We start from the raw sequence: 26,168 nt of genomic DNA, 5'->3' as shown, positions 1-26,168 counted from the left end.
GTTATTTTGCTTCTGGGGCCTTACTTTAATAGGGAATGGAGATGAAAATATGAAAGATGGCCTTTGACCTCTCACTTCAGCTATGTCTTCAAGGCTTCTGCAATGATTTCTATGTTTGTTTATTAAATGGCATGTTAAACTATATTTTCTTCAAGATCCCTGAGGCATCTATAGTGAGGATTTGGGAGTATTCCTAATTATTTATCTCTAACCATCAGGTGATTAATCAAATAAATTGTTTAATTGACTTAGAAATCTGAGATCTTTATTCTGGGGAGATGGGGAAGTTCCTTGGAAGTTCAAAGTGTCTTTTCCTGCTTGCCTGAAATCAATGGAACTCACTAGGCATAACAGCAAATTTAGGGTATGGGTTTGTGTCATCCTATTTGATTCCTATTTGGCTCCTTCTCAATGGTGCAATTAAGTGTACACATTATCAGAAATAACTGGAAACATATATCTCTGAAGCCATCCTTTAGGCCTAGGTCTCACAGAGGTGGTAAACCTTTGTGTAAGCTATGCCAGTACAGTATAGGATGCAGGTGATATATTAAAAGTGTGTCCTCCCTCAAAGAGGGCACGTGTTGCGGTGAGACCTGGAGACTGACCCCTTGTGTTGTGAGTGGGTAGACTGGACAGCCACAACATCCGATTGGTAGGTCCCTTGTTGCTGGGTTTAATCTGGCCAATGGGGTGCAGTCTAAAGGGATCGAGGGACCTATATATACCCAGTCACTTGACCCAGAGCTTCCTCTTTCAGCTCGTGCCTCGGAACACTCACCCACCTCTCCCTAATTTTAGGGCATTTTGCGATTGACCTTGCTATGCCGTCACGTGTCGTCTGTCATTGGGACAGGGGCAGGGCAGGAATTCCCCCCACTTGGCTGATTGGCTGTAGCCATTTGGGTTTCGCCTGCCGTGTAGCAAATTGTCACAACTTGTAAGGTTGCAGATAGGCACTGGTTCATGTGATAGAGATGGGAGAACGGTCTCGCCATCCCTATGTGAAGGGTATTCCATTAAAGGAATCCAGGGACTCGACTGGTTTGGTCAACCCCATGAGAGGGGGTTGTGCCCATGCCTGAGTCCAGGGGAGCATCTGGAGAGTGAACAGAGTCTGTTCCCAGGCTTTTCACCTGCCTCAGGTGTTCACCCTTTGACTGACCTATGATAGACCTCTTGGTCAGCGCTACCTGCAAGGGTGCAGGGAGCTAGTCGAACCAGAGCCTATGCAACCACTCACTTTCTGTAATCAATAAAGTTGTGGCCTAAATTCTGCCAAAAACCAAAACTAAAATGTGTCTTTATTTAGGGGGGAGGTCTCTGGGTCTGAACACGCAAATGCTCCTCCATGCAACAGATTCTTTCCAGTTAGAAAACTGAGTGCAAAGCTGAGGAAACGCTTTCTCCCTACCATTTAGTTTTCTGTGTGGAAGGAATTGCTTTGCATCAGTCCTGTAAATCTTCACCTGCAGTAGAAAGTGGTACAGCCAGGGAGACAGGCTTACTGCGTTATTGAAATCTAGGCCTTTGCTACAGGTAATTGTTTCAGGGTTCTCATCACTGATGTTTTTAGGACCCTGGATTCAGAACAATATAGATAGCACTGCCACCAAATATAGCATTAGGCAAATTTCCTCCTCGGACAAAAGCCACAAACTTGAGGGATTTTGAATTCAGAAAAAATATTATTATTATGAAGGGTTCCATATATATCTCAGAAATTAGTGTGGAATGATTAGTCATTGTGTTCTGTATAATTTACCAGTACTGGATATTATGTGAAGAATCTGCAGCTGATTAAAAAACACACCTTAAAATGCAATGTTATGTGTACTGTTTCTATACCTTGGATTAATCTTTTTACAAAAAGCAAATTTCCAGCAGATTTTCGATATCTGAGATACCTGAAAGTAGCAAAAACAATCATTTTTATTTGTATCCAATTGTCATTACAAATATCTATTAAACAGCAAATTTTAAAATTTCAATAAAAATTGGGAGTTGGGGTTGCATGCCTCTAAGTATGCCCCTAAAATGTAAAGCTTGGTAATGTTTTGAAGATAAAGTTTTAGACCTTTAGACCACAATCCAGCTAAAATAAGTCACTGCTGTATTCCATTGAAAGCAATGGAATTTAAGTCAGTCCTGATTAATTTGTCCCATTGGTTTCAATGCAACTTATTAGTTACAGATAACTTTAGCTGGATTGGGGCCTTGGCTGACAAAACAATTTGTGAAAGGGAGGAATGATCCTGGGATATCAGTATGTAAATGCACGTGTCTGCATTGATTTCCTGTTTTGATTAATTGGTTCCAGCCAGGAGATTAACTGTTTTTGGAAGATACCAGCCTAAATTCATCATCTTGAGCTGTATAACATGGCCACTTTTGTTAAGTACAAATGCACATGTGGTGAATTTCTGGAGATATATACCTGCTGAAAAGCATTTGAATGGGCAATTTGAGTGCATCAGAGAAGAAACGAATGATGTGAAATTAAAATGCTCATTAAAAATGAACTCATCAAGAGCTGTGAGATGTTTCTTGGTGGTGATGGAGATGGTTTTCTCTTGATTTGCATAATATATGGTGTTGCATCTGCTTTGTCTTCTCTGTTCACAGAAACACCCCCTGCCAAATACCATTGAGTTTAGCTTTTGTTTTAGGGTTAAAATGACTTTCAGAGCCTAATCCACAGACTAGTTAAAATGAAGTGCTTCAGTTTAGACTGAATTGATTTGAAACATGCTTACTCAGAAGCCAGCTTCTGTTTGAGTACAACTTATTTTCTGTGTTTTCAGGTTCAGTAACCTTGGCCCATAGTGACATTTTTTTCATGCAATGCCAAGAACTATTGGGTGCCCCATGGTCTTGCAACTCCTTCTGCAAAGGACCCAGGTACTGACTGTGATACTGAAGAGACCTTCTGGGCCACTACCAAACCAGACTGCAGTGGGCAACGCATCATGTGCAGGCCGCACTGAACTTTCCAAGCCTGGTCTGCACAAAAAAGTACTGTGCCATATACAGCCAAAGTTTCATAATCTTCTGTCCCATGTTATCCAATTTGCCAACAGATGCAACTGGTAACAACCGATGACAAAATGCAATTCTCTAAGCTGGGATGTGACCCCTTTCAATGTCTAAAGGCATGTTCAGGTGTGTTGAATGTTGAATGTGCAGAGCTTCACACCTAAGCCCTGCCCCAGGGCACATGGGTATGGTTACCAGACATCCCTGTTTCCCGGGGACAGTCCCCAGATTTACAAATCTGTCCCCGGACAAAATCCGTCTCCGGAATGTCCCCGGATTTCATTTAATGTCCCCGGGTTTATAGTTTAAGTGTTGTAGATTTATTAGTAGGGAATGAATGTTGTGTGATTGGTTCAACGGCACAAGACACATCATATGGGGACTTCCGGCGAGGCAAAATGGCGGTGCCTGAAGCCAGCCAGAGCCAACTGTAATACCAGGCTGGCTCTGGGCTGCTGAGACTGCCTTTGCTGCCGCCACTGCTGAGGGGGAACCAGGGATGCCTGGCGTGTCAACTGGGGGAACCACTGACCCCCCTCCCATGACCCAAATCGAGCCGGATGCAAGAGTGCCTGGCTAACTGCCCAGCGGTGCTCCGGAGCCAACGCAGGGAGAAGGAGGAGAGGAGAAGGAGAAGGAAGAGAGAGAAAGAGGAAGGAGAAAACAGAGGGGAGCCCTGACCTGCTGCCGCCGCTCAGGACAAGAGGTTGGAGAGCACCAGGAGGGCAAGGACATGTGGCCAAGCCCAGGCCCAACCCTAGCCTACTCCATGGCAGCTTGCGCTCTAAGAGAGGAGGCCGGGGCCCAGAGGAAGGTCACATGACAGAGACCACAGAAGAGAAGATATTACTTCTTAATTTTTTAAAATATTTTTTTTTTAATAGCTTTCTCTCTCTCTCTCTCTCTCTCTCTCTCTCTTTAAAGTGTCCCCGGATTCTTTGAAAAAAATCTGGTAACCTTACACATGGGTTTTGTGTCAAACCTTCACAAGTAATTCATTAAGTAACCAATCAGTTGATTGTTATTTATATCCCACACTGTTCTTAGATCTGTGAATCCTCTTCCCAACCTTAGCTTCTAGAAAGTCCTTGTCCCTTTTAAAACATATCCCTGTTTTTTGCTGCATCAGGTAGACTGTTGAAATATGGCATGGGGAAAACAGCTAGCCTCTAGGGAGCTACGGCAGTGGGGAGCTCTGCAACTTCGATCACTGTGGCAGCTATGGGGAGAAAAAAGATCATGAGTGGGCACTCAAAGACATCATGGTGCAAGAGGTGAACTGCAACACACACAAGTCCTGGGCTTCCCAATACAGTGGTACCTCTGGTTATGAACTTAATTCGTTCTGGAGGTCCATTCTTAACCTGAAACCATTCTTAACCTGAGGTACCACTTTAGCTAATGGGGCTCCTGCTGCCGCCGTGCAGCTGCCACTTGATTTCCGTTCTCATCCTGAGGTAGAGTTCTTAACCTGAGGTACTACTTCTGGGTTGGCGGAGTCTGTAACCTGAAGCATCTGTAACCTGAGTTGTTTGTAACCCAATGTACCACTGTGTTACACACAGCTTCAGGGCCCACCCCTGCCATGTCTTCCTGCCTCCTGCCCTTACTTGTATGCCACATGCCTCCGGGCAGAAGGCTTCACTGCCCTCACTCCTACCTAGGGCATAGAGTTATAGGAGGCAGGCAGGGCATAGCTGAGTGTCCCATGGTTCTTTTGGTGTCTCTGCTCACAGTTGAATGGCTGTTTTCTTAGCCTACTGGTGTGATAGTACATCACCCCTCTAGACCATCCTGCTTGGACCTCCACCCAGGACAGTATGCTCTGCCCAGTTTCCTATGTATGTTGTGCATGTGGTGTGGTGTGCTGGATATAATAATAATAATAATAATAATAATAATAATAATAATAATACCCCGCCCATCTGGCTGGTTTCCCCAGCCACTCTGAGCAGCTCCCAACAGAATATCAAAACATCAAACATAAAAACATCCCTAAACAGGGCTGCCCTCAGATGTCTTCTAAAAGTCAGATAGTTTATTTCCGTGACATCTGATTGCAGGGCGTTCCACAGGGCGAGCGCCACTACTGAGAAGGCCCTTTGCCTGGTTCCCTGTAACCTCACTTCTCACAGTGAGGGTACCACTGGAAGGCCCTCGGAGCTGGACCTCTGTCTGGGCCGAAGGATGGGGGTGGAGACGCTTCTTTCTTTTTTATATTTTTATTAATTTTTAGCATAACATTTTATACAATTATTAAACATACTATTGTATCTTATACACAATTTTTTTTTACTTCCATCAATCATGTCTGAAAATTTTCCAATCTTATCACTTAGTTTACATTTCTTACTTTCACTATTACATTTAAATATTATAACTAATATCTCCCTTCTTTCTCTTCTTTGCAATATTTCATATATTTCTCCTTACAAAACTTATTGTAGTCCTACTAACATAGTTTGTTGATTACAGTTGCTCTTCAAATAGTTCGCATATTTCATCAAATCTTCTGTAAATCTCTGGTCCCGCAGGTTTCGAATCCTTCCTGTCATTATATCCAATTTTGCGTACAGTGGTGCCTCGCAAGACGAAAAGAATCCGTTCCGCGAGTCTCTTCGTCTAGCGGTTTTTTCGTCTTGCGAAGCAACCCTATTAGCGGCTTAGCGGATTAGCACTATTAGCGGCTTAGCGGCTATTAGTGGCTTAGTGGCAAAGCGGCAAAGTGGCTATTAGCGGCTATTAGCGGCTTAGCGGCTTAGAAAAAGGGGGGGAAGCGGGGAAAAATCGCAAAACTCGCAAGACGTTTTTGTCTTGCGAAGCAAGCCCATAGGGAAATTCGTCTTGCGAAGCGCCTCGAAAACGGAAAACCCTTTCGTCTAGCGGGTTTTTCGTCTTGCGAGGCATTTGTCTTGCGGGGCACCACTGTAGTCCATTAATTTTGTCTGCCATATTCTTTCATTGGTATTTCTTCTTGCTTCCATTTCTGGGCTGGAGACGCTTCTTCAGATATACTGGACTGAGGCTGTTTCAGGCTTTAAAGGTCAGCACCAACACTCTGTGCTCGGAAATATACTGGGAAACATACTCCAAGTTGGCCTTTACGTGTTGGCTTCCTTCATGCTTGTGTTATGCATGAGCACTGTCACCAACTCAATTCCTAATAGGTGTGCTGTCTCGGAGTATCCAGGGATGTTGCATCTGTGTTTGGCATTTTTATTATTTGCTGCTTGTGTGTTTCCTCACTCCCATTCCAGGCTGAGCACCCACTAGGTATGGCAATGGCTCCACCAGCGCAGAGGGAGCAATTTTCAGTTCCTGGCATAATCTGAGTATAGGATTGCTCTGCCCATGTCTGAAAATCAATCCATTATTTGAAGGATGTTTGTAAAAACAAAAACAAAAAATGATTCATTGAGAAAATTCCATTATTGAACTTTCTGCTAATACACAGACACAGAAGAGGACATATATCAATAATTTGCTATTTTGAGTTATTTCATTTGCTCTCACAAGTTTTTCTGCACTCATTTTTCACTTCTTTGGGATATGAGTTGGATTTTCTCTGCTTTCTTTTCACAATCACCCATCAAGTTATATATCAAAACCAAGACATTATTAACAAAAATACACAATTCCTCTGCAATAGATTGATAAGTAGTGTCTCACCAATAGGAACATTTTAAGTACATTTTGGGGTGGGGGAGAAACAGATAGGGATGTCATCTGGCAGCATTAGACTGCAGTCCTGTACACACTTCCTTGGGGGTAAGTTCCATTTAACTCCATGGGACTTACCTCTGAGTAAACATGCCTAGGATTTTACTGATTTGATTTTTTAAATTATTTTATAGTATCTGTATGCCACTTTTTATTCAAACACATCTCAAAGTGGCTTACAAACAATAAATAACAATAACATAAGAAAACACAATAGAACATAAGAAATACCACATAAACCATACAAAATAATTAACAAATCATTAAAAAATCTATAAAATACTATTAACAACAACTAAAAGCACCTTTAACAGCAAATGAAAAGTAAGCTAAACATCACGATTACAGCAAAAGTCATATGTGATTAACGAATCAATACAGCATTTATTATCTATAAAACAATATTAATGTTAACAAAATATCAGCACCCCCAAAAAAGAAGCTAATCACTGTTAAGTTCATAGGCACACACTTTACGCCTCCATGCCTCCATGCCTCATAATCTTTCATTCTGTTGAGCTCATTAAAATACACATAATGCTTGTTGCTAAGGCAGTGTAGACAAATGCTTTGCTAGGTTGGGTCCTCGGGTGATGGGCCATGGTGGAGATGGTGGGGCTCTTGGGCCAGATGTAAGGTGGATGTTGACTCAGGGAGCCTGCCCAGGTACTGTTGTCCCCTATGTCCCTCTCGATAATCAGGAGGTCCATTCCCACTCGAGGAAGTCCGAGACGAGCATGTCCCTCCATAGCTGCAAGTCATGACTGCAATCTGTGCAGAGGCCAACCAAAAGATTCAACAGCAGTGCTGGATTTACGTATAAGCTAAACAAGCTATAGTTTAGGGCCCCACTCTCTTGGGGGACCCCAAAAATATACTTCTTCTGAATTGTATTTCAATATTAATATACTTCTTCCTAACTGTATTTCACTTCAACAATTACTTTGATAAAATACATATTGTGTTATGTGCTTTAGATACCCATTAGGTCCATAAATTACCATATAGCATATATTCAACACAAAAAACAGTGACAATTTGTTGTTGACAAAGGACAGCTGGACATATAAAGGGCCCCATTACCTTCAGGAGCTTAGGGCCTCATCAAACCTAAATCCTGCCCTGTTCAGCCGTCATAATTTAATTAATCAATTGATTTGAAAATACATACATTTGCATATCCATCCATCCACCCATCCATTCAAGACATTTATTTGCCACCCAATAACTGGAGTTCTTTTGGCAGCGTACAATAAAAACGTTAAAATATAACCATACCAGAAAAATATGAATACCATATAAAATTAGGTAGTGAAGAAACTGAACAGGAACTAGCTTTATGGCCAGGGTGGGTTAGGGTCTACTATACCACCATACATTCAATAATAACATATGAAAGCCTCTATAGTTTGACAGTGGCACAGGAATAAAACTTTAGTTCTGGAGCAAACCATGTATTACGTTTTGCCACTGAAGACACCATCTTAGAAGAGGCATTCTTTGTTCCATGCCAAAGAAGTTGAGAAGCCTGTTCTAAGATGGAACCTGCCATCTTTTGGAAGTTTTGGTACCAAAAACATTTTTTCTTCTTCCTGACCAACACTTTTTAATTCTTGGAAAGGCTTTTAATCTACTAATCTTACCTATCAGTCTAAATGAAGCAGTTCTAAAAATAATCAAAGAAAGAAAGAATTGCCTTGATAGAGATGATATACAAATTTGAGACACGAACCCAATGAGATGGTGTCTTTCTAATGATCCCAGTCAATCTAATTAATGTATTCTGCTACATTACATTTTAAGAAGTGACCATTGTGTAATACACTTTGAAATATGCACAAGCTAATGGGATAAGATACAAAAAATTATTATGCTGACAGTAAATCATATTACATTCCTAATAAGCATTAACTAGATAACTAGGTCAAAGCAGTATTATCTTAATTGATTTTTCAAAAGAAACCTGACAGAAAAATGTCAATGCCGAAGTATTTCTTCATGCATCATTAAAACAAGATTGGCTTTTAACAAAAGAAGAATCCTTCACAGAATTGATTCTTGCTTCAGGCTGCCTGCAAGTAAGTGTATTACATAAAAATCTATACAGGATATTAAAACAACACCATTCTGCAAGACAGTTACAATTAAAAGCTGACACCCCCTCCCTGTCCCCCATGCATCCACCACAGTGCCTTGCCAGCAAATGTATTTAAAGCCTTCAAAGCCGAGTTTCACCAATGTATGAAAAATCATTCCGATCTATTCTTTGACAAAAGAGGAGATGATGATGTGGGCTGCTGATGAAATTGCGACATTAATAACAAACTCATTTCATAACAACATGGCAGTTAAATAAACATACAGGAAGACAACAAAAAATATTAACTTTACCTTGAAGCTATATACAAAAGGCCCATTAAAAAAAGAAAAGAAAAGAAATATTTACACTGCAAACAGCAGGCGTCAAATAATCCGAGGTTAGCAATTGGACTCAAATGCTATTCACTATGCAGAATACTGCTACACTTTGCCAGTTTCTCACTTTTATTTAAAAAGGATACGGGAAACAGTGAAACATCAAAAAATCCCGAAAGGAGAACATCAACCTGTGTGGCACCAGAGAAGAATGTGGTAGGTTGGTTATTCAACCAGGCATATGGCAAGCAAGCAACATTTGGATCTCATGCATTTAATGGGGAAATTGGTGACCAGAAATGGGTGCGACCGCAAGAATTTTTCAAAAGTATTGACTTCGTTTTGTAGCACTAACATTCGTTTTTGGCAATAAAAGGGGTGGGGGTTTTAAGGACCCTGAAATCTTCCCCACAAGACTCCCCATAGCATAGTTGCTCATGACTCTAGACTCACTGTTTACTCAAGAGCTCTTCCGACGCCATTTTTGTGTTTTATTAACCAGGGCTTCTCCTTCCTCAAAATCACACTATGGCCATGATTGCAGACCCTCCAAGAATCTCTATTTTCCAATGACATTCCCAGATTTTAAAAAGCTGTTCCAGTTCCTGATTTGATCCCTAAATGTTTCCCTTTTCCTTAGGGACCTAATGGTAAGGTAAAGGTAAAGGGACCCCTGACCGTTAGGTCCAGTTGTGGCCGACTCAGGTTGCAGCGCTCATCTTGCTTTATTGGCCGAGGGAGCCGGCGTACAGCTTCCAGGTCATGTGGCCAGCATGACTAAGCTGCTTCTGGCGAACCAGAGCAGCGCACGGAAACGCCGTTTACCTCCCTGCCGGAGCAGTACCTATTTATCTACTTGCACTTTGATGTGCTTTTGAACTGCTAGGTTGGCAAAAGCAGGAACCAATCAACGGGAGCTCACCCTGTCATGGGGATTCGAACCTCCGACCTTCTGATCGGCAAGTCCTAGGCTCTGTGGTTTAACCCACAGCACCACCCGACCTAATGGTAGGATATCCCTATTTTCTTTGGAGAAATATTGAAGGGTATAGGGTTATGCAACCCCAAGCCATGGAGATGAGTAACTATACAACCTTTAGAAGACATCTGAAGGCAGCCCTGTATAAGGAAGTATTTTATTCTTTAATGTTTTATTATGTTTTTATATATGTTGGAAGCTGCCCAGAGTGGCTGGGGCAACCCAGTCAGAAGGGAGGAGGTATAAATAATAAAATTATTACTCTTATTATGGAATAGGACACCCCTATTTTCCTTGGAGAAATGTTGGAGGGTATGTCTTAGTGTAACAGTGTCAATCAGATTTTGCATCCTTACACTGACACTAAGGGGAAATGAAACTATTTCAAGGGTAAAGGGGATGCCTATTTTATTAAATTGCCCTTGCTCTTGATGGTAGGGAGGCAGAGAGGAACTCAGGCAACATTTGTCTTGAATGCATGCTAAATCTACTGTTTTGGTCATAGCTACATCACCTGTGCAGCCAAAAATTTAGGGACAAGGGTTCTGTTACAGCTTTCTCTCCAGCATGACCATTATCTGTGTCTAGGAGTCTTTTTGGGGGGAGAGCATTGCACCATGGGAGACCTGCCCTGCAGCCTAAAATGGCACATTCAGAAATAGTTTTTTGCTACTTATGAGAATGACTCCAAGTCCCATAGCTGGATGCATGCAGGAATACAGATGTAATTTTTATTTTCAGAGCTGAGCTACACGCTTTGGACTTACAATGGTACCTCAGGTTAAGTACTTAATTCGTTCCGGAGGTCCGTACTTAACCTGAAACTGTTCTTAACCTGAAGCACCACTTTAGCTAATGGGACCTCCTGCTGCTGCCACGCCACCGGAGCCCAATTTCTGTTCTCATCCTGAAGCAAAGTTCTTAACCTGAAGCACTATTTCTGGGTTAGCGGAGTCTGTAACCTGAAGCGTATGTACCTTTGATTGTTTGATTATTTGATTGTTGTTAGCTGCCCTGAGCCCGGCTTCGGCTGGGGAGGGCGGGATATAAATAAAATTTATTATTATTCTTATTATGTAACCTGAGGTACCACTGTACTGCGGATGTGACAGTTAATTCTGTATGGCTAATGTTAAGCTGTTGTGGGAAGAATCTGTAAATTGAAACAGATGATGTTATTCTCCATTTGCAATTAAGAGCCATTCTAAATTTAATACGGAATGAGGTGCTAGAATTTTGGATTGCACCGCTTCAGATTGCAGGGGGGTAATGAGTCATAATTTTGAATATTTCCTTATGTAACAAACTTTCTGCATGGGCATTGCCAGTTAGGGATGTTTGAGATTTCTGACAAAAAGAAAAAGAAAAAGGAAGCAGAAATTGCTGCATTTTGTGTGTTCATCTGTTGGTTAGGAACAGAACTCAGTCAAGCAAATATGATCAGTATTCATTCACACTGTTGCTGTTGGTGTTTTTAAGTCCACAAATGATACGTGATTAATGGCTTTTTAAAGCATTGTTTTGATGTTTACTTTGAATTGAATGTAAGCTGCAGAAATAATGTAAACAGTTATGTAAAGGTAAAGATAAAGGGACCCCTGATGATTAGGTCCAGTCGTGGCCGACTCTGGGGTTGCGGCACTCATCTCGCTTTATTGGCCGAGGGAGCCAGCGTACAGCTTCCGGGTCATGTGGCCAGCGTGACTAAGCCACTTCTGGCAAACCAGAGCAGTGCACGGAAATGCTGTTTACCTTCCCACCAGAGTGGTACCTATTCATCTACTTGCACTTTAACGTGCTTTCTAACTGCTAGGTTGGCAGGAGCAGGGACTGAGCAACGGGAGCTCACCCCGTCGCGGGGATTTGAACCGCCAACCTTCTGATCGGCAAGTCCTAGGCTCTGTGGTTTAACCCACAGCACCACCTGTGTCCCTAAGCAGTTATGTAAGTTAGGTTAAATAGCAGACAGCAACATGAATAAGGTAGTAGTTGGTGGGAACTGAAGTGCAGCAGAACTGAAACAATGCTGGTTGTGAGGAACAGAAGTCAGAACAGAAAAGCACCATGCCTTCTCCCTCTCCTTCAAGGGTAGATTAATATGCACATAATAATCAGGCAAAGCATTCATAGTTTAGAAGTAAGCATTATCACATCTGGGTTCTGGGTTTTAAGGTGCAGTTAAAACACAGCATCACAATATAAGATAATTAGAAGATACTTGAAAGTATCTGATAGGCCTAGGACTGGAATAAGAATGTTGTAGACTAATATGGATTTAAGTCAAAAAAGAAAAGAGATGAAGATAGTTAGCTGAAGGAGTTAATTGTATTAGAAAAAGGATTTTGGAGAACTGCTACAAAGGAGATACAGTGAAATTCAGTTAGGGGGGAATCGAGGAAGTCAGACTACAATGAAAGTTAACTTGGATTTTGGAAGTAATGACTGTTTATACTTGTAATGGTTCTAGGGGTTGCTCGTGCGTAAGTTGTCGCCACACCTGGCTGAGTCACCTGGGTGAACCCTTTCTGTCCGGACAGCCACTCGTCCGTGGCTGTCTCAATCGCTGGCAGAATCCGTCAGTGGGCGTTTCTTGAACTTCTTCCAGCAAAGAAGCTCTTTGACACCCAGTCTCCTCCTACTCTCCCTGCGCGGAAGTCTTCTGCACAGGGAGGGTGTGGACAGCGGAGGACCCGTGCTCTCCCCGCTGGTCTCCGGCGAGGAGTCCTGGAGCCTTCTCTCCGCTTCCCCCATCTGCCCCCCTTCTCCACTGGTGCTATGCTGATTTCCTTCCCCAGCAGATGGGCTGCCTCTCTCCCTCCCGGGACCCTCTCTGGCATCCCTCTGGAGCCTTCCCTCCGCCTCTGGCTCCGATGGCAGTTCCCTGACAATACTGTACTCTTTTTTCTTTTTCTTTCTTTCTCTTAGTACTGTAAGATGTTTTGTTTTACGTTTTTTATATGTTACATTTGTTATAAATGTGGAAAATCAATAAAAAATTGATAAAAAAAACACACAGCAGCACTGAATTGCTGAAAACCTGGTAACCCTACCTGCCTTTGGTAGACTCGCACATTGGAGAGGAAATACGTAGGCATCTCCTTTTTTTGTAAAAACAAATACAGTTCATGTTTATACCACCTCATTCTGAACAATGTGGAGCTTGATAACTGGTGGCATATGAGAAATATTTCAATCAGGAGAAGTAATTTTAGGAAATTCCTCTCCTGTATTCCTCTCATATATTCATTCTTGTGTCTTAAGAAGTGTAAAAGTGGACCTGTTAACCAAAGCCCCTACTTTTTGAGGTGTCATGGAAACATCCAGAGAGGGCCTTTTCAGTTGTGGCACCCAGTCTTTGGAACACCTTTCCAGCAGAAGCAGGGCTAGCTGTTTCCCTTTCTATATTTAGCCAGCAAACTAAAACCTTCATTTCTAAAACACTTTTATTATCAGATGGTTTTATTGGCAATGACTGGTTTTTGTGCTTGATGCTGCTGTTTTGTTTTGCTTGATACTCTTCCATTTACTCCATGTTATTATTTGTATGTATTTTATCCTATTTTTCTGTAAACTACTCTGAGGGGCATTTTGGGCAGGGCGTAATATATAAATGAAATAAATGAACACCATTTCTATGCAGGAAGCAATGCAGAGAGTTGTGAATGAGCAATACACCATTCTTCTGCCATGTTGCAGTCTACGGTGATGCTTGTTTAACGTTAAATTTAGTGGTAGTGCAAAACTGTGCTGGGTCATAAGGAACAATTTATTATTAATCTATTGGCTTTTTTTTTTAAAAAAAAAAACACAACTTGTACTGTCTTGCCAAAGGAAGTGCTGCAAGGCTTCAATTTCAAAATGTTGAAAAACTTGACTTTGGACTTTCTTTCTTTCTTTCTTTCTTTCTAGGGGTGGGGGACTGCCACCATGGATTAATAATATTTTCAAAAAATAAAATCTTTTAAAAAATAGAACCAAACCTCACATTTCACTAGATTATATGGGCAGGTGATTAAATATGACCCCCCCCCCCAAAAAAAAATGTCAATTTGTTAAAATGTTTGCTTTAATGTTTATCTTTAATGACAGCTGCATGACAGTACATGTACAGAAGATGGCTTCAGCAAATTGGAATGTAGTGCAGGAGAACAGCCTCACTGTATTTCAGGCTGCTAAGGTGTACCTAGCGCACACGTGTCAAGGAACAGTTGATTTTTGTGCCACAGTAGTTCATTCGTTGGTTACTTCAAAAGCTGGATTGCGGCAATGTTCTCCATGTGGGGCCTCCCTCACGCTTGATCCATTGTTTTTCTGCTAGTGTACCCTGTTAGAGAAGTGATTTCCCCATATTCAAGATTTTAGTGTAGTTGTGTTTGAACAGTAGTTTGTCTACTGAAAAACAGAAGGTAGAAGCCAAGACATGAGTGCACCTTATTTCACACCCCCAGGAAGTGATTCTCCCTCCTCTCCATGTTTGTAGACCTCTTAAAAAGTATTCTGCCAATGCAGTCCATCATTATTATTACAGTGGTACCTTGGTTCTCAAACTTAATCCGTTCCGGAAGTCCATTCCAAAACCAAAGAGTTCCAAAACCAACATGCACTTTCCCATAGAAAGTAATGCAAAATGGATTAATCCGTTCCAGACTTTTAAAAACAACCCCTAAAACAGCAATTTAACGTGAATTTTACTATCTAACGAGACCATTGATCCATACAACGAAAGCAATAAACAATATACTGCAGTCACACAATCAATCAATCAATCAATCAATCAGCAATCAGTAGCTGAACTGGGTTCCTCTCTCTCTCTCTCTCTCTCTCTCTCTCACACACACACACACACACACACACACACACACACACAGCCGCAAAAATAATAACTCAAAATAAATAGCAAAAGCAGACAGACCTCAGTGTAACACTCAAAACGAAAGCGTAACACTCAAAACGGAGCACATTTGGCTTCTGAAAGAAGTTCGCAAACCAGAACACTTTAGTTCCAGTTTTGCAATGTTTGGGTTCCAAGTTGTTCAAGTACTTAGGTGTTTGAGAACCAAGGTACCATGTTATAACCAGGTGTCAGGGAGCAAGGCAGTGACTCAGAAAGTGATGGTTATGCCAGCCCTGCAAAGCAGCCAAATGTTGTTATACCTGCTTTGCTAGAATGAAATGGGGAAATGTCCATGCATCACAACCCTGTGTGGCGATCCTGCTGTGTTAGGTTGATTTGGGGCAGGGATGCAGCAGGGTGTGGGTGGGTATGAAGTTGCTTGTAGCAGGAGCATGGTTAACTCAAGGCTGAAGAGGATAAAGGGAGCTAGGGAAATAATTGAATGCTTCAGTAGTGAGTGGAAAGATCTTCCAACAGACTGACAACAGACTTGGAATGCACATCTCTCAGGCCAGATTTACCAGGCCTCATCATTGCTCGGTCGCCAGATCTGCCTGATGTGCTTGACCTATTCTCTGATGCCAGTTGTGTATGTCTGTATCTTTCATCAATTTTGTAGTTGTGATGAATAAATACTTGCTACGCCCATCCTTACTCATTCAGAGCAGTTCTCTGCCCTTACTCTGAATTTATACTTTGAAGTTGTCAATTTGTCACGCCTGAGCGGTAATATACCTTGCGTATTCAGACCCAGAGACCTCCCCCTAAATAAAGACACATTTAACTCAAATTTTAGTTTTGGTTTTTGGCAGAATTTAGGCCACAACTTTATTGATTACAGAAAAGTGAGTGGTTGCATAGGCTCTGGTTCGACTAGCTCCCTACATCCTTGCAGGTAGCGCTGACCCAGAGCTCTATCATAGGTCAGCCAAGGGTGAACACCTCAGGCAGGTGAAAAGCCTGGGAACAGACTCTGTTCACTCCCCAGATGCTCCCCTGGACTCAGGCACGGGCACAACCCCCTTTTGGGGGTTGACCAAACCACGTTGAGTCCCTGTGAGAGCCAGTGTGGTGTAGTGGTTAAGAGCGTTAGACTCATAATCTGGTGAACTGGGTTCGCTTCCCTGCTCCTCCACATGCAGCTGCTGGGTGACCTTGGGCTAGTCACACTTCTCTGAAGTCTCTCAGCCCCACTTACCTCACAGAGTGTTTGTTGTGGGAGAGGAAGGGAAAGGAGAATTTTAGCTGCTTTGAGACTCCTTCGGGTAGTGATAAAGCAGGATATCAAATCCAAACTCCTCCTCCTCCTCCTCTTCTGGATTCCTTTAATGGAATACCCTTCACATAGGGATGGTGAGACCGTTCTCCTATCCCTATCACATGAACCAGTGCCTATCCACAACCTTACAAGTTGTGATGATTTGCTACACACCAGGCAAAACCCAAATGGCTACAGCCAATCAGCCAAGTGGGGAAAATTCCTGCCGTGCCCCTGTCCCAACGACAGATGACACATGACAGCACAGCAAGGTCAATCACAAAATGCCCTAAAATTAGGGAGAGGTGGGTGGGTGTTCCGATGCATGGGCTGAAAGAGAAAGCTCTGGGACATGTGCATGGGTTTAGATAGGTCCCTCGATCTGTTTAGACTGTACCCCATTGGCCAGATTTTTTAAAAAAATAATTTTTATTGAATGGTTTTATGTTACAAAAAACAATACAGCCATACTACCACTAAATATAATTAAGAAATAAAAATTACATACATCGATATTTAGTTTGTTATTTGTTATTTACCGTCTTATTTCCTCCCAAACATTGCATACAACAGCACACATATGTGCAGACACCCACACACCCACACACCCACACCCGCACAGAAAATGATAATAATGAAAGTAAATATTTTCCCCCTTTTATCTTCCAAAATCTTTTCTTCAACTTTGACTTCCTGTCAAGTCCCTTTGCATATGTTTTATCTTACAAAACAATAAACCTTTCTATATAATTTTTCTAATACATTCTGAAAACATAATAAATCCTTAATTGTAGTCCACCTCCTTTTAGTTCCTTTATCACTCGAATGCTAGCACGGAGTCAAAACAATTATTGTATTTTTGAACATATTTTTTTATAAACATCCCATTTTTCCGCTAATTTTTGCTTTGAGTTTCCTCTGAGTTTACTAGTCAGTTGAGCCGTCTCCACCAATTCCTGTAATTTGATTTGCCAATCTTTTATTTTTGGAGCCTTGTGATCTTTCCATCCCTTGGCTAACCCCATTGGCCAGATTAAAACCAGCAACGAGGGACCTACCAATCTGATGTTGTGGCTATCCAATAGACCAACCCAAAACCAGGAGGTCAGTCTCCAGGTCTCACCGCAACACGTGCCCTCTTGGAGGGAGGACACGATTTAATGGTGAAGCCAATTGAGGATGAGTGTATGAACTACAGTCCACCTCACCCTGAACTGGCTCAGTAACATTGTCACATTTCCTATGTCGTCTTGTTAGCTGGAATCACATAGTGAAGGCCGTTGCAAAAAAAAAACAAAAGGCACGAAAAGAGCTTCTAACTGATCAACAGTCTCAAACGGCCTTCAAAATGTGAGTGGAAGGGAAGCAGCACAATCTTCACACTGATAAGAATAATAATAAAATGTTTATTTGCACACATTTGTCACAGCCTTAGTATATATATAAAAAAGAATAGTTATTCCAGAGTTTAGAGCATGGCATATGCTTCTGCATCTCTCCACCCATTCCTTAACAGCTGTCTATGGAGACAGGGTTCTTCAGAGTTATGAAATCAAGGAGTAATTCACCAGATTTTAACACATGCTCCTTCACAGCAAGACTTCACCCGCTTTGATAAAAGAAAACCAAAAACATGGTTCTGTTTCTTTGTGAGGCTATTTTTTTTAGGATTTGAATAATCAATAAAAGTGGAAAAAATAGGTTATTTATGCCTTTCAAACATCATAATCTCAAAGGGCAAAGAAGCAGAATACTGTGCAGAGACCAGTCCCTTGACATCTACTGTGTTTGGCAGATGGTGCTGTCAGTTCTGTTCTGTGTTTATTCTATTGTGCATGCGGTAGCATATTTTAAAATGTACAAGCTCATGTATTATCTATGGGTTAAAAGCATGCAACACAAGCGGGACTATATCACAGGAGTTAAACTTCTGTAAACAACTAGCAGCGGTTGTGTAAATGCTATTTTCTTGACATAAATAACAGAAACATATGGCCTGAGACAGGAAGTGGGTGATACCTAGATAGATTGATATCTTGCTCGACAAGTCACTATATTTATGACATGATTCTGCCTGACAGTGAAAGAGGAGGGGAGGCAAGCTAATGACTTTTTCATGAACTCTCTGACAATGTACATTTGACCACTGAATAGCTTTGCTCAACAAACTGATTCACTGCTCTGCTGTTAAATGGGTTCCAGTGTAATGAAGAAAATATTGCACATTAGGAGCAGGGGATCCAGCTGATCTTTCTCATTTTCCTTTGGGTAATATCTCCCTTTTAGCATCATAAGTCATTTTAACAAGAATAATCAGGTTGCGCTGTGCCACAGCCTTTGCTGAAGATGCACACTTGATTCACTGTCTTAGAATCAGCTCCAAAGCCCTGGTCCTACTTGGCCTTGCTTGCACCTTGTTGACTAGACAGCTGTGGTTGTTGCATGTGTGCAGCACACATGGGAAGTGATGATAACATAAACTCATGGACACATAATACATTTATGCTGGTCTGAGGAGCCTGTTAAAGCACAGCCCCCAATGTGTGTGTATGTATTTAATGAACACCCTCTTCGGGCCTGAACATGGGAGAGTTAAACGTGTGCAGAGAGGTAAGGGGTGTCAGTTTGCATTTCTTAGTGCAAAAAGTATTGATCTAATGTGTAGATATCTTTCCTATTCTAATTCATTCAAGAAGGTTCTGGAAGCTACTGAAAGCTTCTCTGTGTGAGAGCAGCAAAAAGAAGGGTTAATGATTGTTTGGGTTATACCTTCTGGGAAGCTGGTTTGAATTGGTTCTCATCTCTATTCTGCAGAGTCATGCCAACTATAAATATAGGCCAGAAGAAGCCTGGGTTTTTCCTTTTTCCCTTCTATCTCTCTTCCTTTTGGTGTGGTGTTTCTGTACATAGGATGCTTAATTTTAAGGGTTTAGCCTTGTTATAAGTTTATAAGTTTTCGTAAGTGATGCAGTTCTGTATGGACTGTGCCAATCCTGATTGTATTGGATTTTATAACCATTACACTACGTTTGCCTTCAGCACAAGTAAAACTGCTGGATGAAATATTGCCTCTGGTCTATTTTTGGAAACTGCAACATGTTTAAGTTTTTCCTCCACACGTATGACACACATATGACAACGTATGATGGGGGCATGCACACAATATCCACCCACAAGATCCCTGCATCGGAGGGGATTCTGACAAATGTGCAAAGAAGCCCCCTTCACACTTTTGCTCCCACATGGGGACATGTGTATGCCCTCACTTCTTGAGGCACTTTTAACTCTCATGTGTTTGAATAAACAACTGAAGAGGGCAAAAGAGACATATGCATTTGTGTATGATGTCTACACAGCATGGATGCTACAGGAAATTCTGGTATGCACAAAAACAACAACACACAATTACAGTGTGTACAGTGTTCGTCTGTCCCACGCCCCAAAATTTGTATGTGTTTTCACCTCCCAGGAAATGCTGTTAAAATGGGGGCGGGGGGAGTTAGAAGGAATACTAATTCAGCTACATGCTACTAGAATTGCCACCAAATTTTGCCTAAAGCAAATTCAAGGTCAGTTTGGCCGCTCCTGCTCGGAGCTGGGGGCAAAAAAAAATAATCAAAAAAAATCTGAGGAATATTGAGAAAGGCCATGAAGGTTTTAGGGAAGGCTAGGGAAATTTCAGGGTAGGTCCACACATGCCATTTCCATTAAAATTCAATTAAAGTAAAATTTGAAGCGTATGGAGGGGCTCCTGGACAAAATATGTGGGGAAGGAGTTTTAACAGTAATAACAATAATAAGCCAAGTTACAGGGAACCAGGCAGAGGGCCTTCTCAGTAGTGGCACCCTCCCTGTGGAACGCCCTCCCACCAGATGTCAAAGAGAACAACAACTACCAGACTTTTAGAAGACATCTGAAGGCAGCCTTGTTTAGGGAAGCTTTTAATGTTTAATAGGCTATTGTATTTTAATATTCTGTTGGAAGCCGCCCAGAATGCCTGGGGAAGTCCAGCCAGATGGGCGGGGTATAAATAATAAATTATTATTATTATTAATTGGGGAGATACGTGCATTTCTAAAAATACGACAAGCTATGTTTATACCAAAATGTTTTTGGGCCTTGTCAGAGTTGTTTATAAGTGTGGGTCTTAACACAGAGTGTGTGCAGGTCTAGTGGAAGGGAAGATCACAAGATAAGCTAGGCTGAAGAGTTGTCTGAGCCAAACCTATTGGGTTTCTTTGGCCTCATCCAGTATTTTCAGCAATACTAAAGTGTCTCCAATTTGTTTTTCTGTTCCTTTTGCAAAATGTTGAATTGCCCATTAATCTGCCCACCTGTGTCGTCATCCACCCAAATCTAACAGTCATAACATCATTCTGTTCACTATGAGATCCCTGATTGGGTGGCATCACTCATGTGATTTAGGCTGTCATCCTCCCCGCCACCTGCCCCCAATGTTGATGGGTTGGGAGGCAGAACTAGAATGGCATAGATGTCTATGTCTATCTTCCCTAGCAAGAGTCATAAACACCCAACCACACAATTTGTATCCCCAAGTTGTGCCAGGATCTTTTCCTTTCTATTTATCGTATTTTTCGCTCTATAAGACGCACCAGACCACAAGAAGCACCTAGTTTTGGGAGGAGGAAAACAAGAAAAAAAATATTCTGAATCTCAGAAGCCAGAACAGCAAGAGGGATCGCTGCGCAGTGAAAGCAGCAATTCCTCTTGCTGTTCTGGCTTCTGGGATAGCTGCACAGCCTGCATTCACTCCATAAAATGCACACACATTTTCCCTTACTTTTTAGGAGGGAAAAAGTGAGTCTTATAGAGCAAAAAATACGATAAATGCTATGGCTGCTCATTCAAGAAATGTTGGCCTTTTAAGTTAAAATCCATCATTATAACCATTCTACATGCAGTCATTCAAGGAATTGTGGGAAGCATTATTGGTTTGTGTGTGTTTTTTGCAGGTAATAAATATATATATATATTTAATGAATATTTATTAGCATTTTCAATAACAACACAAAAACAAAAACAAACAAAAAAATGACAAAAATACAAAAATACAAAACTTAAAAACAATTAAAAACACATAGAATTTCAATTGCTTATTTTCTTTTAACTTGCTTCTCAGACCTCCTCATACCTCCCCTTCTTGTATTCCAATTCAAATTATTAGCTCAGCAAATCCTTATTACTTATTTCTCAACTTTAACTTAATAATTTATTTTAACATGTTATTATTTTATTTTTTCTCTTTCATCCATTTCCTCAATTTATTTTTACAAACCTTATTTTCATTTAATTTAGATCGTTTTAAAGACCAGTTTTAGCTTATCCAAACTTAAACATCCATACTTATACATCAATACTCATTCTTAAACATTTTTCCTAAAGTCGACCAAAATTCCCTTCCACGACTTTCCCAATTTTCGTACGAATAACAAAACAAAACAAAAACAAAACAAATTATAATTATATACCCTTTGGATTCCCAGACTCCACCCACCCCTTTCCCGGTTTCAGTCCCCAGCAAGTATCCATCAGTCTCAATATACTATTATCCTGGAGATCTCACGTCCGAGGCTCTTAAATCTCTCTCAATTCCTCTCTGCCGGCCTTTTTGATAGTCCTTAATGTTGCCCAAATCTCGGAGAGGCTCCGGCCCAACAGGATCCATGTTTCTTCCAGCCTGACCTCCATACTTAAAAGTAAAGCCTATGGGGTGTCCCAACTCTTGTTTCATACTCCTTTCCAGTCCAAATGTCCCCAAAGCTCCAACTTCCACCTTAATCAAATTTATAATCCTTCGGTCTTCAGATCTCCACATAAGGAGATCTCTCAATTTTTCACTCTCCACTTCAGGCCAGACTTTCCACATCAAGTTTTTATTTTCCTTTGCTGCCATCATGTCAGGCCTCAAATTACAGCTATCCTTTGACATCTGCAGAATTACAGCTCCTCCTTCCTTTTCTTCAGGGACTACATATGTCTCCTTTTCCATGTTCTCAAAGCTCTCAAGTTTCTCTATTTGTCCAATTGAATAGGCTTCCTATTTCAAATCCTTATCAAATTCAACAATGTTATTTACAGTTAAGTCCAGAGTTGTAACATTTGTAGCCAAAACATCAATTTGGCCTTGTAACTTTCCCAAGAGAACAAATGCTCTATCCAATTCAGCCTGGATTTTCCCTCCTCCAGCCATTCTTGTAGTGTCCCTAAACCCCCTCTGGAGGGATTTTGGTTCCTTAATGTTCCTTTCAGCTTAAATCCAAAAAACAAGTTAGTTTGTATCAGCCCTTTCTTATTTTCAACAAATTGTAACAAATATACCCAGCAGAAGCAGCAGAAACAAAGTTCTCTTTTTCCTCTTGACAGCTAACTTGACAGCTGTCAAGCTCTTCAATACTTCGTCAACAGGCTCTCTCGTGGGACGCTCCCGGGTCTGGGGGGGGGGGGGGGACGTCAGCTCCCAAAATTAGTTCTTCATCCTCCAGTAAAATTTGTTATAATGCCAAACCGTGAAATTACAGTCTTTTACAAGAAAGAAAAAAGAGGATTCTCTCGACCTTAGTTAGCAGGTCCTTTGCTTTAAATTATTTACAGGGGGGGTGGACTTCCTTTTTAAACCTTCCCCGCTCGTGCCTAATTCATCAAAATTTTCTTTAAAATTCCAATTTCTGTACTACTCACGGGTTGTTGCTTTAGAGTCCAATTGTTCAAAGGAAAAAGTCAGCGCTCTCCGACAATGGCATTGCGGCTTCACTCCGCAGAAGAAGCAGTCTACTCTCAGCACCGCGCCGCACCACGTCCCCGTTCCGGAGCCTTTAAAAAGGCTCCTTCGCAGCTTGGGGGGGCGCAAATGGTGCCCGCCAAGTCACCACGCTCACAGGCATCCGCGCCTGTGATTTTTAAGGGTCCCCGCGTCGCCGCAGCGGCAAGAACCGATCCTGCGGAGCCGATTCCCTCCGGAGCTCAGAGGGAATCCGCCATTAGCTGATGGCGCTAACCCAGAAGTCTCGGGAAGCCTTATTGTTATATTGAAATGGTGTATCAAGAAATGTGGACAATTGCCTTTCAGCTCAAGTGTTCCGTAAGCAAAAGTGGGTTGCTGGAAATGATGGGGGGGGGGAAAGGTGTCACATTAGTTTTTTTGCTACACTTGTATGTCCAAGTTCATACACTCAGCAGAGTTCTAACTCCATTTGTATGATGCAGGAATAATGCTCACCTCCGCCGTGCATATATCCTCTTATTTACATTGGGCACTCCAGATTAAGTTGAGACTGCATAAGGGTCCAGTTCCTATGGGTGTTTGTTTTTTTAATGAGGAAAAAGAACAAGAGCCAGGCAGAATGATTCCTGATATTTCAGGGCGCAATCATCTAGGGAATTATCCAGTGCCAGCCCCATCAAAACGAGAACTTCTCAAAACTCATACGTTCTAAAAGATTTTAATTCTTTTAGCACATAAATAGAACCTGGTGTGAGTTCTAAATAGGGGGGAAACTATGTTCACATCCCCATTTAGTGAAGTCGCTTAACTAATGGGAAATAATTATTGTAAAGGCAAACAGATACGGGCACTTAGGGTAGACTAAGAAAGTAATGCAACAATTGATATGCAACTCAAAAAAACAGGCTAGGATAAAATAGTACAGTGGTACCTCGGGTTACATACGCTTCAGGTTACATACGCTTCAGGTTACAGACTCTGCTAACCCAGAAACAGTCCCTCGGGTTAAGAACTTTGCTTCAGGATGAGAACAGAAATCGTGTAGCAGTGGCGCAGTAGCAGCGGGAGGACCCATTAGCTAAAGTGGTGCTTCAGGTTAAGAACAGATTCAGGTTAACAACAGACCTCCAGAATGAATTAAGTACTTAACCCGAGGTACCACTGTACTCTGAAACTCCCTGCCTTTTGTTTGGGTGTGTTATAGAAGTGTTGATTAAGGATATATGGAACAATGAAAGTGGAACCAAAATTAAAGCGATGGCTTCAGCTCGCCTCTAGCAAACTGCTTTCAGAGTTGTTTGCGTGTAACTGCTATGGAAAACAAGGCAACATAAATGGATATTCCCTGTCCTTTTATTTCCCCAACAACTCTGTGAGGCACTGGCAGAGGAAGAGGAGTGTGGGGGGAGCACACTGCCCCCAGCAGCGCGATCCGCAGGGTGCCATTGCGGCTGCCCCCCCCCCCCCGCGCTGGGCACCCCACCCCTGCAGGCGGTGCGCCCCACCCCCTGGACGCATGCCAGCCCCGCCCCCACCTGCTCTCCGCCCCCGGTGCCGGAGCATGAAGCTCCGCCACTGCTGTAAGGTAAGCGAGGCTGAGAGAGAAAGAGTTCATGACCCAAGCACTGTTCAGTGAGCTGAATTGAACCCAGGCTTTCTGAGCCCTGGTTGAACACTCTAAGCATTGCACCACACTGCCTCTCAGTCAGCTATTGCCAACCATGAAACAGAAGCTAAACATCCAGAAGTTGTATACTTCAAAGTACGTACTGGATACCAGGGCCTCTTTGTGCGTTGCCAGATGTTTGTGGATGACCACTGCTGAATGCAAAATCTGGACTAAATGCACCTTAATATAATTCAGCACTGGAAACTGAGCTCTTGGATTCTTGATTGATTGATTGATTGATCAATCATATTTCTATGCCAAACAACAAATAACAACAGCATAACATAGTAGAACATCACAAGTACTGGGGTGACCCAGTCAGATGGGCAGCATATAGATTAATTATTATTATTAGAGGACAAACCATATAAAATTATTAACAACACATAAATAAAAGAATTGCAATCTATAAAACCCTATTTAAAAAGCAGCAACGGAAAAATACATCGAATGTTATATTACATGGTTAAATTAATACAGCATTTATAATCACTAAAGTAATATTAGCAAAATAGCAACTTAAAAAACAAACTAAGCACTGTTAAGTTCTGATGACATACTCAACTCACTACTAGCTGAGAATAACTTCTCTGATGTGATCATTCCTGGAAGATGTTAAACTGAAAACCTTTCACATATTCTTCAGGAACAGCTATATATGTACTCACTACTTTCATGGGCAAGAGTGCTTGTTTGGCAAATATTTCCCAAAGCTGATATTGAACTTAAATGACATTCATTTGTAAGCTTTTACACTGTTACTTAGCTACAACCTGTAGCTAAGCTGTCGTGATTGTATCGATGTCTGAGTTAGCAGTAAGGCAAACAAAGGGGTTTTTTTTCCAGGCTGTTTCTGTGCATAGTAGCAATCAAATTCCTGGCATCGCAAGCAATCTGCATGTAAATTCACAAAAGAAAATCCAAGTTCCTCATTATCAGCTTCAGTGGGATCATTTAAGTGGTTTCAGGACACTAGGGAAAAAACCAGAAATGGCACGGAAACTTTTGTTGACTTTCCACTGTAATAGGGTGGTTGGAAACAGATTGAACAGCTCAGGCTGAAGTACAAATCATCCATGAATTTAAGGCACCCGCTCAGGGACATGTTGGCAAAGACATGTGTCTTCTCCTGCCTCCCTTCTTTAGTGCTTTCTAGAGATCAGAGGAAAGGGAAACATATGTTCATAGAGAGCTCAAAACTGGAAGCAATGCTTGCAATCTGTGAATTATAAGAAGCTGATTCTTTTGGCCTTGCACTGCTGGTGTGACTATCCTTTAAAGGACTGGCTCTTTTAATGTAAGCTTGATTGCATTCGGTGATCTGGTACATGAATAACAGCAGCAGTAAATGTGATCCTTTCCAGTATAAGACTACAATGTGGAGAGGTCCCCATAATGCTCAAAAAAGTTATTATTTCCTCTCTCCCACCCCTCAGCCACAAGACTTGGAAGGA

This window comes from Podarcis erhardii (assembly GCF_964252035.2).
Source record: "Podarcis erhardii genome assembly, chromosome: 8".
In the NCBI taxonomy this organism is placed as follows: Eukaryota; Metazoa; Chordata; class Lepidosauria; order Squamata; family Lacertidae; genus Podarcis; species Podarcis erhardii.
This window is presented reverse-complemented; position numbering follows the sequence as displayed.